Source organism: Nicotiana tomentosiformis, chromosome 10 (assembly GCF_000390325.3).
Source record: "Nicotiana tomentosiformis chromosome 10, ASM39032v3, whole genome shotgun sequence".
NCBI lineage: Eukaryota > Viridiplantae > Streptophyta > Magnoliopsida > Solanales > Solanaceae > Nicotiana > Nicotiana tomentosiformis.
Genome location: NC_090821.1, coordinates 53,111,225 through 53,125,528, shown reverse-complemented (window position 1 = coordinate 53,125,528; position 14,304 = coordinate 53,111,225). Strand labels below are relative to the sequence as shown.

At 31.1% G+C, this 14,304-nt stretch overlaps 1 non-coding gene across 1 annotated transcript; it reads right to left on the bottom strand.

Moving 5' to 3' along the window:
• Nucleotides 1–6,810: 6,810 nt before the first annotated feature.
• TRNAC-GCA (transfer RNA cysteine (anticodon GCA)) lies at nt 6,811–6,882 on the bottom strand. The gene has a single exon. It is a non-coding gene; the product is annotated as a tRNA-Cys (tRNA).
• Between the last annotated feature and the right edge of the window lie 7,422 nt (nt 6,883–14,304).

Sequence of the window (14,304 nt, the reverse complement as noted above, 5' to 3'; positions counted from 1 at the left end):
GGGAGTCCGAAACTCACCCGAGGCCCCCGGGACCTCAACCAAATATACCAACCAATCCTAAAACAGCATACAAACTTAGTTGAATCCTCAAACCACACCAAACAATGCTAAAATCACAAATCATCCTCCGATTCAAACGTAAAGAACTTGAAACTTCCAAATTCGACAACCGATGCCGAAACCAACCAAACCACGTCCGATTGACCCTAAATTTTGCACACAAGTCATATTCAACATTATGGACCTACTCCAACTTCTGGAATTGGAATCCGACCCCGATATCAAAAATTTCACTACCGGCCCAAAACTCCAAAAATTCGACTTTCGCCATTTCAAGCCTAAATGAGCTATAGACCTCCAAAACACAATCCGGACACACCCCTAAACCCAAAATAACCTAACGCAACCGACTGAAATTCTATTTCAGAGTCGTCTTCACACAGTTCCGACTACGGTCCAAATCCTAAGGCTTAAACCTCCATTTAGGGACTAAGTGTCCCAAAACACTCCAAAACCAAAAAAAAACCTCCCGGCAAGTCACCTAAGCAGAAAAGGTACGGGGGAAACAATAAATAGGGGATCGGGGCTATAACTCTAAAAATGATCGGCCGGGTCGTTATACTTCCGAAAATCCATTCCGACCCCGATATCAAATTTTTCCACTGCCGACCGAAATTGCCAAATTTTCAACTTTCGCCAATCCAAGTCTAATTGCACTATAGACCTCCAAATCACATTCCGAATATGCTCCTAAGTCCAAAATTACCTAACGGAACCATCAAAATTCAAATTCGAGATCGTTTACACATAAGTCAACATCCAGTTGACTTTTCCAACTTAAGGTTCTAAATAAGAGACTAAGTATCTCAATTCACTCCGAAACCACTCCGGGCTCGAACCAACTAACCCGATATATCATAATATAGCTAAAAAGCAAAAAAGGAAGCAGAAATAGGGAAAATGAGGCTATAAGTCTCGAAACGACTGGCCGGGTCGTTACTTTGTTCCAATTCATTCTAAAAACCTCATCGGACCCTAACCAATTACCCCGGCAAGTCACATAACAGTTATAAAGTGCATAATGAATAGTAAATGGGGAAACAGGGCTACAACTTTTAAAACGACTGCCGGGTCATTACATCTGAGGAATCTAATTTGTTCATTTGACAATTCATGCCTCAAATTTGTTCCTGAAAAACAAAATTGTGAAGAGGCATCAAATTTGCTCCTGCAGAGCATTGCTTGAACTCCAACAGAATTCATAAGAAACGTACAACCACTAGAAGTGGTTGAATATTTCATATCTCATTATAACTAAATTTTGTTAACCACCAGAAGTTGTTTATGCCTATGACCACCAGAAGTGATAATTTAGACTTGTATGATTACAATGAAGATAAGTTAGAGAAAATTTATCTATATTACATACATACCTCAATTTGCACCTAAAGAAGCATTATCTTAAAAGAGGTTCTAATCCATCACATAATTTGGTGTGATTAATGCACGTTCAGATAATTATGTTCTGTTCCCTCAAGGATGAGAACTTTTAATAAATATTAATCAATTCCCTGAAGTGAATGTGACAATATTAATAAAACTCGTAAATAGGAACGTGCTTTTGATGTAAATATATTACAATTGATCTCCAGAAGAGGTAATATGATTGAGAGAATATATACTCAATATTTCGTATTTTAAATTTGCTCCTGAGTAGTAAAACAATTGAATTTTTCTCCTGAAGCAGGAAAATATTATGAAACAGTGTCTTTCTGTGCTTAAACAAAATAATGCGCTATTCAAATTTATTTTTGAAGCACATTTTTATTCCCTGGAGTGAATGAAGAAATACGACAACTCACATCCTGAAGAGCTAGAATAACAGAAGATATAAATATTATTATTGTGGCATAAATATAATTGTCGCACGTACCTATTGTACGTAAAACATTTTGAATAATTTTATTAAGTATCATTCTAAGGCAAAAGCATCCTTGTAGAATGCTTTATACTACAACCACATTAATATATTATGGTTAGTTATTGAGCTCCCCGAAGAAAATAACAACTCGTGTATCTTTCCTTAAAGGATGCAATGACTATGTGGTTTCCACATTGATACAATATATTCAGATGCTAATGGTATTTCTCCTTGAAGGAGACATTTGTCACAAAATTAGTGGTAGAAATACTAAAATTCTTAATTTTCGTCATTTATAAATTTAGAATTGATATTATGTTGTTCATTTGATTATGATTTTCTTTCATGACACCAGAAGTGTCTGAGCAATATTTGGTGGTATAAAATTTATCAAAAGCTTCCGAAGAGCTAACTGTTTGTCTAGAAGACACATAACACAAGTAGTGTTTGAATAATATTTAATTGTGGACAATAAATTGAAGGCTTACGAAGAGATTATTTCTCATTATTGTGGTCAAAACATATGTTATGATAAACACGAAGTTCATAAATACAAATGACAATCATACTGAAACTACAAATGATTGAAAGATTGAAAATCTTCATGTTTCCACAATCATAGAGGGTAAATATGTATGTGAGAAGTTACCCGCCTTATTCTTCAATTTGTACTACATCACGTAGCAGTCACAATAAACCAAAACATTTTACTGAGGCAAAAGTAGCTACAGTAAATCAAAAATTTACTAATACAAATGGCTATCATATTGAGACTACAAATTACTGGAAGATTGAAAATCTTCATGTTTCCACAATCATAGGAGGTAAAATAATATGTGTGTGAGAAGTGACCCACCTTATTCTTCAATTTGTACTATATCATGTATCACAGTAAATCAGAAGTTTACTAATGCAAAAACAGTCACAGTAAATCAGAAGTTTTACTGAGGCAAAAGTAGCTACAGTAAATCAGAAATTCGTTGATACAAAAGTAGCCACAGTAAATCAAAAGCTTACTAATGCAAAATTTTATGCCACAGTAAACCAGAAACTTACTAAGAGATATCACATACCATGATAAACTTGAAGTTTTCACTTGCCATTTTTAAATGAGCTATTTGAAAATTCAAATAAGCATATACTGAAGAACTAGAAGATTTTTCAAGAATTCTCTTGTGTTGCTTATTCTCATAATCAATTGATTATACCAGCTAAAGTTCGGACTAAAATTCCTAAATTCTGGAATATGTAAAAGGTGAATATGGGCCCATTCACCTATCATGTGAACCACTTATAGATGCATATATGAGATGGTTACATGTGTGTTTATTGTCAACCTACAGTTTGGCATTTGAAATTGCCTTTCTCAATTAAGAGCATAATTTTAAGATTATGAAATCAAGATAGTTTATCTTAATGATGATGGTTTATATCTAAGCTATTTTAGCATTGAATACCTCATATTAATGGCTAAACTATTGCTTATGAGAATAAAACCCCATGTGTTGGTCTAAGATTTTCTAAATTGCATACAGCAGCACTTGTATGCATCAGACCAACAAAATATGATAAGTCCTCCCCTCACAATTGGTTTAGGATCAAAAACCAAATATTTTTACTATCTAATAACTTTTGATGTGTGGTATAATTTCTCTACCACAATGCACAAAGATAGGTCTCCCAATAAAGATCGGGGATATGAGTTAGTTTTTCTAACATTTGGGGGATGGAATAAACAGCTGGAAAATATGCTATATGAATCGAATTATCATTAATATGATCCTCACTTAGAAAATAATTCAAGTCAAATGCTAGAAGCATTTGCTGATCCAAAATAAAATATCATATTTCAGCTGCAAATGCTCCTATTAAAATTAAAGTACCTGAAGGATAGAGTTTGTTGTACGCATGAAGCATGGTAGACCAATCAGTTCCAAAGGTAACAATCCTTGAAAAGGATAGGAGCAAATGATCAAAATTATAATAATAAGGTGGAAGTAAGCTCTAGAAGAGCCCACGACATAACATTTCATGAAACTCCAGAAGAAGTTCAGATACTTGAAAATAAAGAAAGTGATTAGATCTCAACAAGTTATGTCTCTTTCAAACCGATACGAAATGATCGTCAGCGATATATGTGATACAATATAATGCACAATATTATAAAAGATTGTGAGGATCAGACCTGCAGTCCAGACACCTGAAGATGTCATGCCATTTAAATGCAAGTCATAACCTATATGAATCATTTGATTAAATCTCTATAAAGATCCCTGAAGTATTTAAAATGCCTGAAGCATATAGTTCAAAGTCTCGAAAAATGTACCTGATCAGGTTACAAAGGTCTTTGTACGGTTTAAAGAAATCTGGGCGCATGTGGTATAATCGTCTTAGTGAATATTTGCTGAAAGAAGGTTATGTAAGTGATGTTATTTGTCCATGTATTTTTATAATGAAAATGTCATCAGAATTTGTTATACTTATTGTTTATGTTGATGACATAAATATTGTTGGAACTTCAGAAGAGCTCCAAAAGTCAAATTGAATATTTAGCAGACGAAATCTTTATCCATCAATCTGTCTATACATAAAAGGTCTTAAAACACTTTTACATGGACAAAGCGCACCCATTAAGTACACCAAATGGGTGTTCGATCACTTGAAGTGACTAAGGATCCGTTCTGACCTCCAGAAGAGGTCGAAGAACTCCTTGGTCCTAAAATACTCTATCTAAGTGTAATTGGTGCACTTATGTATCTTGCTAATGCTAACAAAGGTGGTGCAGATCATATTGGTTATGCAGATGCAAGTTATTTATCCGATCCCCATAAAGCTCGATCTCAAATCGGGTATGTGTTTACATGTGGAGGTACGGTCATATCATGGCGCTTCACAAAGCAATCTATTGCTGCTACTTCTTCAAATCATGCTGAGATAATAGTTATCCATGAAGCAAGTAGGGAATGCGTATGGTTGAAATCAGTGATTCATTTTATTCGAGAAAAATGTGAGTTGGAATGTGATAAAAAAACCACAATATTATACGAAGACAATGTTGCATGCATAGCCCAATTAAAGGGAGAATTTATAAAAGGAGATAGAACGAAGCACATTTCACCAAAATTATTCTACACACATGATCTTCAGAAAAATGATGACATCGATGTGCAACAAATCCGTTCAAGTGACAATCCAGCAGATTTGTCCACTAAATCTTTACCAACTTCAACTTTTGAGAAGATGGTATACAAGATTGTAATGCGGAGACTCAAATATTTGGAACAAGGTTTTCATCAGGGGGAGTGAAATACACGTTATACTCTTTTTTCCTTACTAAAGTTTTTCCCATGGGGTTTTTCTTGTACGGTTTTTAGTGAGGCAACTAGAATTGCGTATTACTAAATATGTATACTCTTTTCCTTCACTATGATTTTTCCCACTGGGTTTTTCCTAGTAAGGTTTTAACGAGGCACAATATCTTTTAATGAACATCCAAGGGGGAGTGTTATGAAAATAATTATAATGTGGATGTCCATTTATTACTCTGCTATAGATAATCTTCCTGAAGAAGATTATCCATTTGGTACTCTATTGAAGTTTATCTACAAGCAGCTGATGCTAGTAGGTTGCAAGCAACTCAATGGAATGATTTGCAACAACTTCTTATTAAACAGGCATGTTGCAAGCAGCTTATGCAGACATCTTACAAGCAGCTCAAGAAAAGCCTCACAACTGCTTCCTGAAAAGCCTCGCAGCTGCTTCCTTTCTTCTATAAATAGAGGAGTTTTCAGTTCATTATGTGCATCAGTTTGAAGTTGAATAATATATTAATCTCTCTATATATTTGTCTTTGATTTACTTACTTTACAGTTTTTATTTTATAACATAGCTAACCTACGCAAGGATAATAACAACAAAAAATGACACTCTTATTGGACTTAGGAAAATGGGCTTCAGGACTTGGCGCACAGTAGGCCTCTAGCCCTCTAATAACCCAACTAGCCGATTAGATATAGAGTAAACTTTATTTATGGCTGTTGGGCACTAAATTAAGACAATCGCTAGCATATTAAATTTGATTGCAAGTTATAGCCAAAAGCTTATTACATTGGCTACACACAAACAATACCCCAACCCATTTGATCAACTCTAAAAAGTTGCAAAGTAGAGTTTTTAATCTATTCTGATCTACTGCTCTTCATTATTTCTCCACCATAAATTGTTAAATTTTTAAAAATAAATTAATTTTCTTATTTAACTCCATTTGATTTGCAGGATTTAGTAGACAACTGAAAGCTATTTCAAAGTCGATATCACTTCTTTTTTAATAACTGAAGAAATGGAGAAATGAAATGAAAATTTCATATAACTAAAACCAAAAGCACCAACTTACGGTAAAATGAGCAAGTTTTAATTTCTCTCTCCTCCCCCTCTCTCTCTCTCTCTCTCTCTCTCTCTCTCTCTCTCCCTCTCTTCTTTTTTCTTCTAAAGGCTTCATCTTTATATTTCTCTAATCTGAATAAGTGTCACATTTTGCTTTCTAAGGTCAAGTTGGACCATTTTGAATCAGTCTGCTATTTTATGGATAAAAATTAAAATTTACTAACACTTACAATTAGCAGAAAGAAATTTGTGCTTGTTTAATAGAAACTAAAAAATAGCAAAATATTTAAATAAATAAAAAACTAATTAGAGTAACATGAGTCTTGTGAGTTGTGATTCAATAGAACTACTTTAATCTTTTTGTGAGGTGGGCCTATTATTTTTATTCATTACTGTTCTTTGATTTTTGTTTTAATAGAAATGTCAGCAGCTTCTTAATTATAAATTTTTATATAAAATATCAACAGAACAGAAGAAAAGAAGAGATTTCAAGTTTTTTGTTGATCAGGCGACACCCGGATTTGAACTGGGGAAAAAAGGATTTGCAGTCCTCTGCCTTACCACTCGGCCATGTCGCCAAAATGCTACAAATACAAAATAGATGAAAACTTTCCCGGATTACTGAACTGCTTTTTTATTGTACTTGCACCTTGAGTTCTGTTTTCCTTAATTTTTCCTAAAAATCAAAGAAATCCTAATCCTTCTTCCCTTTTGATTGGGTTTGATTCATCCTTTCAATTTCGATTGAGTCTATCTCCAAATTCATAATGTTCAAAGCTTTCTCTTACCTTTCTATTGAAAAATCAAATGTGAATTTTCAGTCGCAAAATCCAAAATTCAAATTTCTTAAAATCGGAACCATTAACTATTGACTTAGAATGCATGAATAATTCTTGGATTTGAATCTCCAAATTTTGTTTTCCTAATGACATAAGAAAATACAACTTGATATATAACTAATCAGTATGGATTTTTTCAATCAAAAAATCCTTCTCAATTTTAATTATAACAACAATTATGAGTATATGTAAACCCCCCAAGAGAAATTGTTAGACGGATATATATTATTTATATATGTTCCCGATAGAGAATTATCAGATATCAGAAAAGTATCATACTTCAATTTGAATTTTGAATTGAATAGAAAATTTACACACACATACATCATACATCAGTCTATACACGTTGGATAGATAAAAGTGCCTGGGATACAAAATAGACTATCACTATATAAAATAGACTGTCATTATATAAAATATATTAAAAAAATAGACTATCATTATACAAAAAATATACAATAGACTGTCACTATACAAAATATATACAATAGACTGTCACTATACAAAATAGACTGTAAGTATACAAAATATATTAAAAAAATAGACTGTTACTATACAAAAAATATATAAAATAGACTGTCGCTATACAATTTATATACAAAATAAACTGTCACTATACAATTTATATACAATAGACTGTCATTATACAAAATAGATTGTCATTATACAAAGTATATACAAAATATATTATCACTATACAAAACAATATACAAAATAGACTATCACTATACAAAACATATACAAAATAGACATTTCGGGCTATTAAATGTAATATGTTTGGGCCAAAGGTACATTTCGTGTAAATGGGAAAAAACATGAGCTATTAAAATTTTGAGGGGCTATAGAGAGTCATTTTCTCAGATAGAGCAAACTTCATTTATGGTCGTTCGGCACTAAATTAAGACAATCGCTAGCCTATTAAATTTGATTGCAAGTTATAGCCAAAAATTTATTACATTGGCTACACACAAAAAATACCCCGACCCATTTGATCAATTCTAAAAAGTTGCAAAGTAGAGTTTTTAATCTATTCCGATCTACTGCTTTTCATTATTTCTCCACCAAAAATTGTTAAATTTTTACAAATAAATTAATTTTCTTATTTAACTCCATTTGATTTGCAGGATTTAGTAGACAACTAAAAGCTATTTCAAAGTCAATATCACTTTTTTTTTAATAACTGAAATAATGGATAAATGAAATGAAAATTTTATATAACTAAAACCAAAAGCACCAACTTACGGTGAAATGAGCAAGTTTTAATTTCTCTCTCTCTCTCTCTCTCTCTCTCTCTCTCTCTATATATATATATATATATATATATATATATATATATATATATATATATATCTCTCTATCTCTTCTTTTTTCTTCTAAAGGCTTCGTCTTTATATTTCTCTGATCTGAATAAGTTTCACATTTTGCATTTTAAGGTCAAGTTAGACAATTTTGAATCAGTCTCCTATTTTATAGATAAAAATTAAAAGGTGTAAAATACTTTTTAAATATTCGTTATAGAGATACGCAGTTTTTCATATTATGATTAATGAGTTCCTTAAATTTACTAAACTTACAATTAGCAGAAAGAAATTTGTGCTTGTTTAATAGAAACTAAAAAATAGCAAAATATTTAAATAAATAAAAAACTAATTAGAGTAACATTAGTCTTGTGAGTTGTGATTCAATAGAATTACTTTAATCTTTTTGTGAGGTGGACCTATTATTTTTATTCATTACCGTTCTTTGATTTTTGTTTTTATAGAAATGTCAGCAACTTCTTAATTATAAATTTTTATACAAAATAGTCAATACACGTTGGATAGATAAGGTTAAAGTAAAAGAATAATATAAATACACTTTTATACATCATACAACAGTCTATAAACGTTGGATAGATAAAAGTATTTGGGATACAAAATAGACTGTCACTATACAAATTAGACCGTTACTATACAAAATATATACAAAATAAATTGTTACTATACAAAAGATGTACAATAGATTATCACTATATGTAATATATACAATAGACTGTCACTATACAAAATATATACAAAATATACTGTCACTATACAAAATATATACAAAATAGACTATCACTATACAAAATATATATAAAATAGACTGTCGCTATATAATTTATATACAAAATAGACTGCCACTATACAATTTATATACAATAGACTGTCACTATACTAAATAGATTGTCACTATACAAAATATATACAAAATATACCGTCACTATACAAATCATATACAAAATAGACTATCACTATACAACACATATACAATATAGACATTTCGGGCTATTAAATGTAATATGTTTGGTTAGAAGGGACATTTCGTGTCAATGGGAAAAACATGAGCCATTAAAATTTTGAGGGGCTATAGAGGGTCATTTTCTCTAATAGAGCAAACTTCATTTATGGTCATTCGGCACTAAATTAAGACAATCGCTAGCCTATTAAATTTGATTGTAAGTTATAGCCAAAAATTTATTACATTGGCTACACACAAAAAAATGCCCCGACCCATTTGATCAACTCTTCAAGTTGCAAAGTAGAGTTTTTAATCTATTCTGATATACTACTCTTCATTATTTCTCCACCATAAATTGTTAAATTTTTAAAAATAAATTAATTTTCTAATTTAAAATAATTTTATTTGTAGGATTTAGTAGACAACTGAAAGCTATTTCAAAGTCGATATAACTTCTTTTTTAATAAATGAAGAAATGGAGAAATGAACTGAAAATTTCATATAACTAAAACCAAAAGCACAAACTTGCGGTGAAATGAGCAAGTTTTAACCTCTCTCTCTCTCTCTCTCTCTCTCTCTCTCTCTCTCCCTCCCTCCCTCTTCTTTTTTCTTCTAAAGGCTTCGCCTTTATATTCCTCTAATATGAATAAGTGTCACATTTTGCTTTTTAAGGTCAAGTTAGACCATTTTGAATCATTTTCCTATTTTATGGATAAAAATTAAAAGGTATAAAATACACTTTAAATATTCGTCATAGTGATACCCAGTTTTTCATATTACGAATAATGAGTTCCTTAAATTTACTAACACTTACAATTAGCAGAAAGAAATATATGCTTGTTTAATAGAAAAAAAAATAGCAAAAAGTTTAAATTAAAAAAAAACTAATTGGAGTAACATGAGTCTTGTGAGTTGTGATTCAATAGAATTACTTTAATCCTTTTGTGAGGTGGACCTATTGTTTTTATTCATTACCGTTCTTTGATTTTTGTTTAAATAGAAATGTCAGCAGCTTCTTAATTATAAATTTTTATACAAAATAGTCTATACACGTTGGATAGATAAGGTTAAAGTAAAAGAATAATATAAATACACTTTTATACATCATACAACAGTCTATAAATGTTGGATAGATAAAAGTACTTGGGATACAAAATAGCCTGTCACTATACAAAATATATACAAAATACACTGTCACTATACAAAATATATACAAAATAGACTATCACTATACAAAATATATATAAAATAGACTGTCGCTATACAATTTATATACAAAATAGACTGCCACTATACAAAATATACTGTCACTATACAAATGAATATACAAAATAAACTATCACTATACAAAATATATACAAAATAGACAATTCGGTCTATTAAATGTAATATGTTTGGGCCGAAGAGACATTTCGTGTCAATGGGGAAAACTTGGGCTATTAAAATTTTGAGGGGTTATAGAGGGTCATTTTCTCAAATAGAGCAAACTTCACTTATGGCCGTTCGACACTAAATTAAGACAATCGCTAGCTTATTAAATTTGATTGCAAATTATAGCCAAAAACTTATTACATTGGCTACACACACAAAAAATGCCCCGACCCATTTGATCAACTCTTCAAGTTGCAAAATAGAGTTTTTAATCTATTCTGATCTACTGCTCTTCATTATTTCTCCACCATAAATTATTAAATTTTTAAAAATAAATCAATTTTCTAATTTAAAACCATTTGATTTGCATGATTTAGTAGACAACCGAAAGCTATTTCAAAGTCGATATAACTTCTTTTTTAATAAATGAAGAATATAACTAAAACCAAAAGCACCAACTTACGGTGAAATGAGCAAGTTTTAACTTCTCTCTCTCCCTCTCTCTCTCTCCTTTTGTTCTTCTAAAGGCTTCGTCTTTATATTCCTCTAATCTGAATATGTGTCACATTTTACTGTTTAAGGTCAAGTTAGACCATTTTGAATCAGTCTCCTATTTTATGGATATAAATTAAAAGGTATAAAATACCCTTTAAATATTCGTCAGAGAGATACCCAGTTTTTGATATTACGAATAATGAGTTCATAAATTTACTAACACTTACAATTAGCAGAAAGGAATTTATGCTGGTTTAATAGAAGCTAAAAATAGCAAAAGATTTAAATAAAAAAAAAACCTAATTAGTGTAACATGAGTCTTGTGAGTTGTGATTCAGTAGAATTACTGTAATCTTTTTGTGAGGTGGACCTATTGTTTTTATTCATTACCGTTCTTTGATTTTTATTTTAATAGAAATATCAGCAGCTTCTTAATTATAAAGTTTTATACAAAATAGTCTATACACGTTGGATGATAAGGTCAAGGTAAAAGAATAATATATATACACTTTTATTTATCATACAACAGTCTATACACATTGAGTAGATAAAAGTGCTCGGGATACAAAATAGACCGTCACTATACAAAATATATACAAAATAAACTAGCACTATATATATACAATAGACTGTCACTATACAAAATATATACAATAGAGTGTCACTATTTAACATATATACAAAAATAGACTGTCACTATACAAAATATATACAAAATAGACTGTCACTATACATAATATATATAAAATAGACTGTCTTTATACAATTTATATACAAAATAGACTGCCACTATATAATTTATATACAATAGACTGTCACTATACAAAATATATATAAAATATACTATCACTATACCAAAGATATACAAAATAGACTGTCACTATACAAAATATATACAAAATAGACTGTAACTATACAAAATATATACAAAATAGATATTTCGGGCTATTAAATATAATATATTTGGGCCGAAGGGACATTTCGTGTCAATGGGAAAAAACATGAGTTATTAAAAATTTGAGGGGCTACAGAAGGTCATTTTCTCTTAGATATAGTGAACCATCGAAACCTTCTCAGTTCACTAGTGATTCAGACCCTAGGTATTAATAGCAAAGGTGGCTCAATGGAGGCCCATAAAGCCTTTACTTTAGACCTCCAAACTTTTGAGGCCCCAAAAAGTATTATTAGTGGAATACATAATAATACTTTTGCTTAAGACAATATTGTAGTTTGTAGAAAAATGTAAAAAATTATTTTACAAAAAAGAAAGAAAGAAAAGATTATTTGCTTTTCAACAGTAAAAATATTTTATAATTTTAAATTAAATTACTCAAATTTTTATTAGTAATAAAGTTTTCTACAACAAGATCCAAGATAATGTATTGCATAAACATGACTAACATTTGATTAACATAAATTAATCATTTTTAATATAAATAATAATAATATTACTATGTGAATTTTAATTTTTTTTATGTCTAGTAAGAATATTGCACAATAAAAAAAATACAATATAAAATGAAAGAACACTAAATTTATGCTCTCTTATTAAAATTTGACTTTAGCCACTAATGTTGTTGAGCTGGTAATGTTTCGTTACATGGAAGAGGAGGCAAGGAGTTCGCCCCCAATTGTTGTATATGTCCACGGGTTCGCTGGAGACACTAAGTTGTGGTACCGATTTAAATTTTATGCGACATTTGAAAAGAAACAAGTTAAGAATCAACCGACAAGTAATGTCATAATTGCACCGATGACATCCCTCTTTAAATAAACATATGGAAAGAAAGGAGGTTGGACTCTATTAGGAAATGCATCTTCTGGATGGTCCCAAATTTGTCCAACGTACCCAATTGGTATGTTGGGCAAATTTGGGACCTCGATATCATTTTCTAATAGAGTCCAACCTCCTTTCTTTCCATTCTCCTAACAATACATATTAGGTTACCATATCAAATCGCCTCTAAATTTTTCCCGTACAGATCCCCTTGTCACTTCCATTGGTAGAATGCTATCTGTTGTTGGCGGCTATGGCACCGATGATGATTTACATGAGGATTGGATTAATATGATCAAGTGTACCACCTTGTTAATGAATGTTGGAAACACATGTGAGATGTGCGGATAAATTTGGAGTTTTATTCTTTGGTTCAAAAGCTTGTGGCGATGTGAGATGTGGCAGAGCCAGGAGGATTGCTATTTTATTTATTTTTCCAAATATTTCGAGTGTGGCTATTTGGATCCAATCCTTTCGGACGTGATGTCTTTTATTTTGGTAATGACTTTGCTAGTCGGGTTGATTGTGAAGGAAATCATATTCCAACTAGTCTCGAAGACCTTTTTGAGGATGAATCTCTTGCCCTTATTCATCATGCCACTAGTGTACCAGTAAAGTGTATTAACAAAAAACTATATCGGTTCACCTATGACATGCGGTTTATGAATTTGATTCTGATTTAAAAAACCTATTAATTGACCTTGTAGGTTTGGAAAACTAAGTCCTTATGAATACGAGAAAATTTTGGAATCTATAAATAGGGGTTGTCGTTAGGGAAGCACTGTTCTCATCTCTTTCATAGTGGAAACTCTCTCTTCTTCTGCACCGATGATGTAAGCTTGGCCGAATCTCGTTAAATTTTTGTGCTATTTTTATTTTCTATTCTTTTTAAATGTAATTGTGTGATAGTTAATCCATGATCTTTTAATAATTGGTATTTAAGCTTTTTAGTTAGGGTTTTACTATATATAATTTAGGGTTAAGATGTCTCATTCATATTAATCAAAGTATGATATAGATAAGCTCGATAGGGGATTTAACGAGATCGTCTCTAATGTTACAAAGATTGTGGGAGGCTATTGAGGAAGATTTTTCCAACAAATATAAAGAGTATGAAATAGAAGACTTGAAGGAGAGGGAGTTGAGTGCGACATTTATGAGCGTTACAGATAGTATTCTTCAATTATAGCAGAAACTTCTGTTACAAAGGCGTGAAAGCATATGTAAGACCTTTAATATAGAAAAACACTGACAAGTCG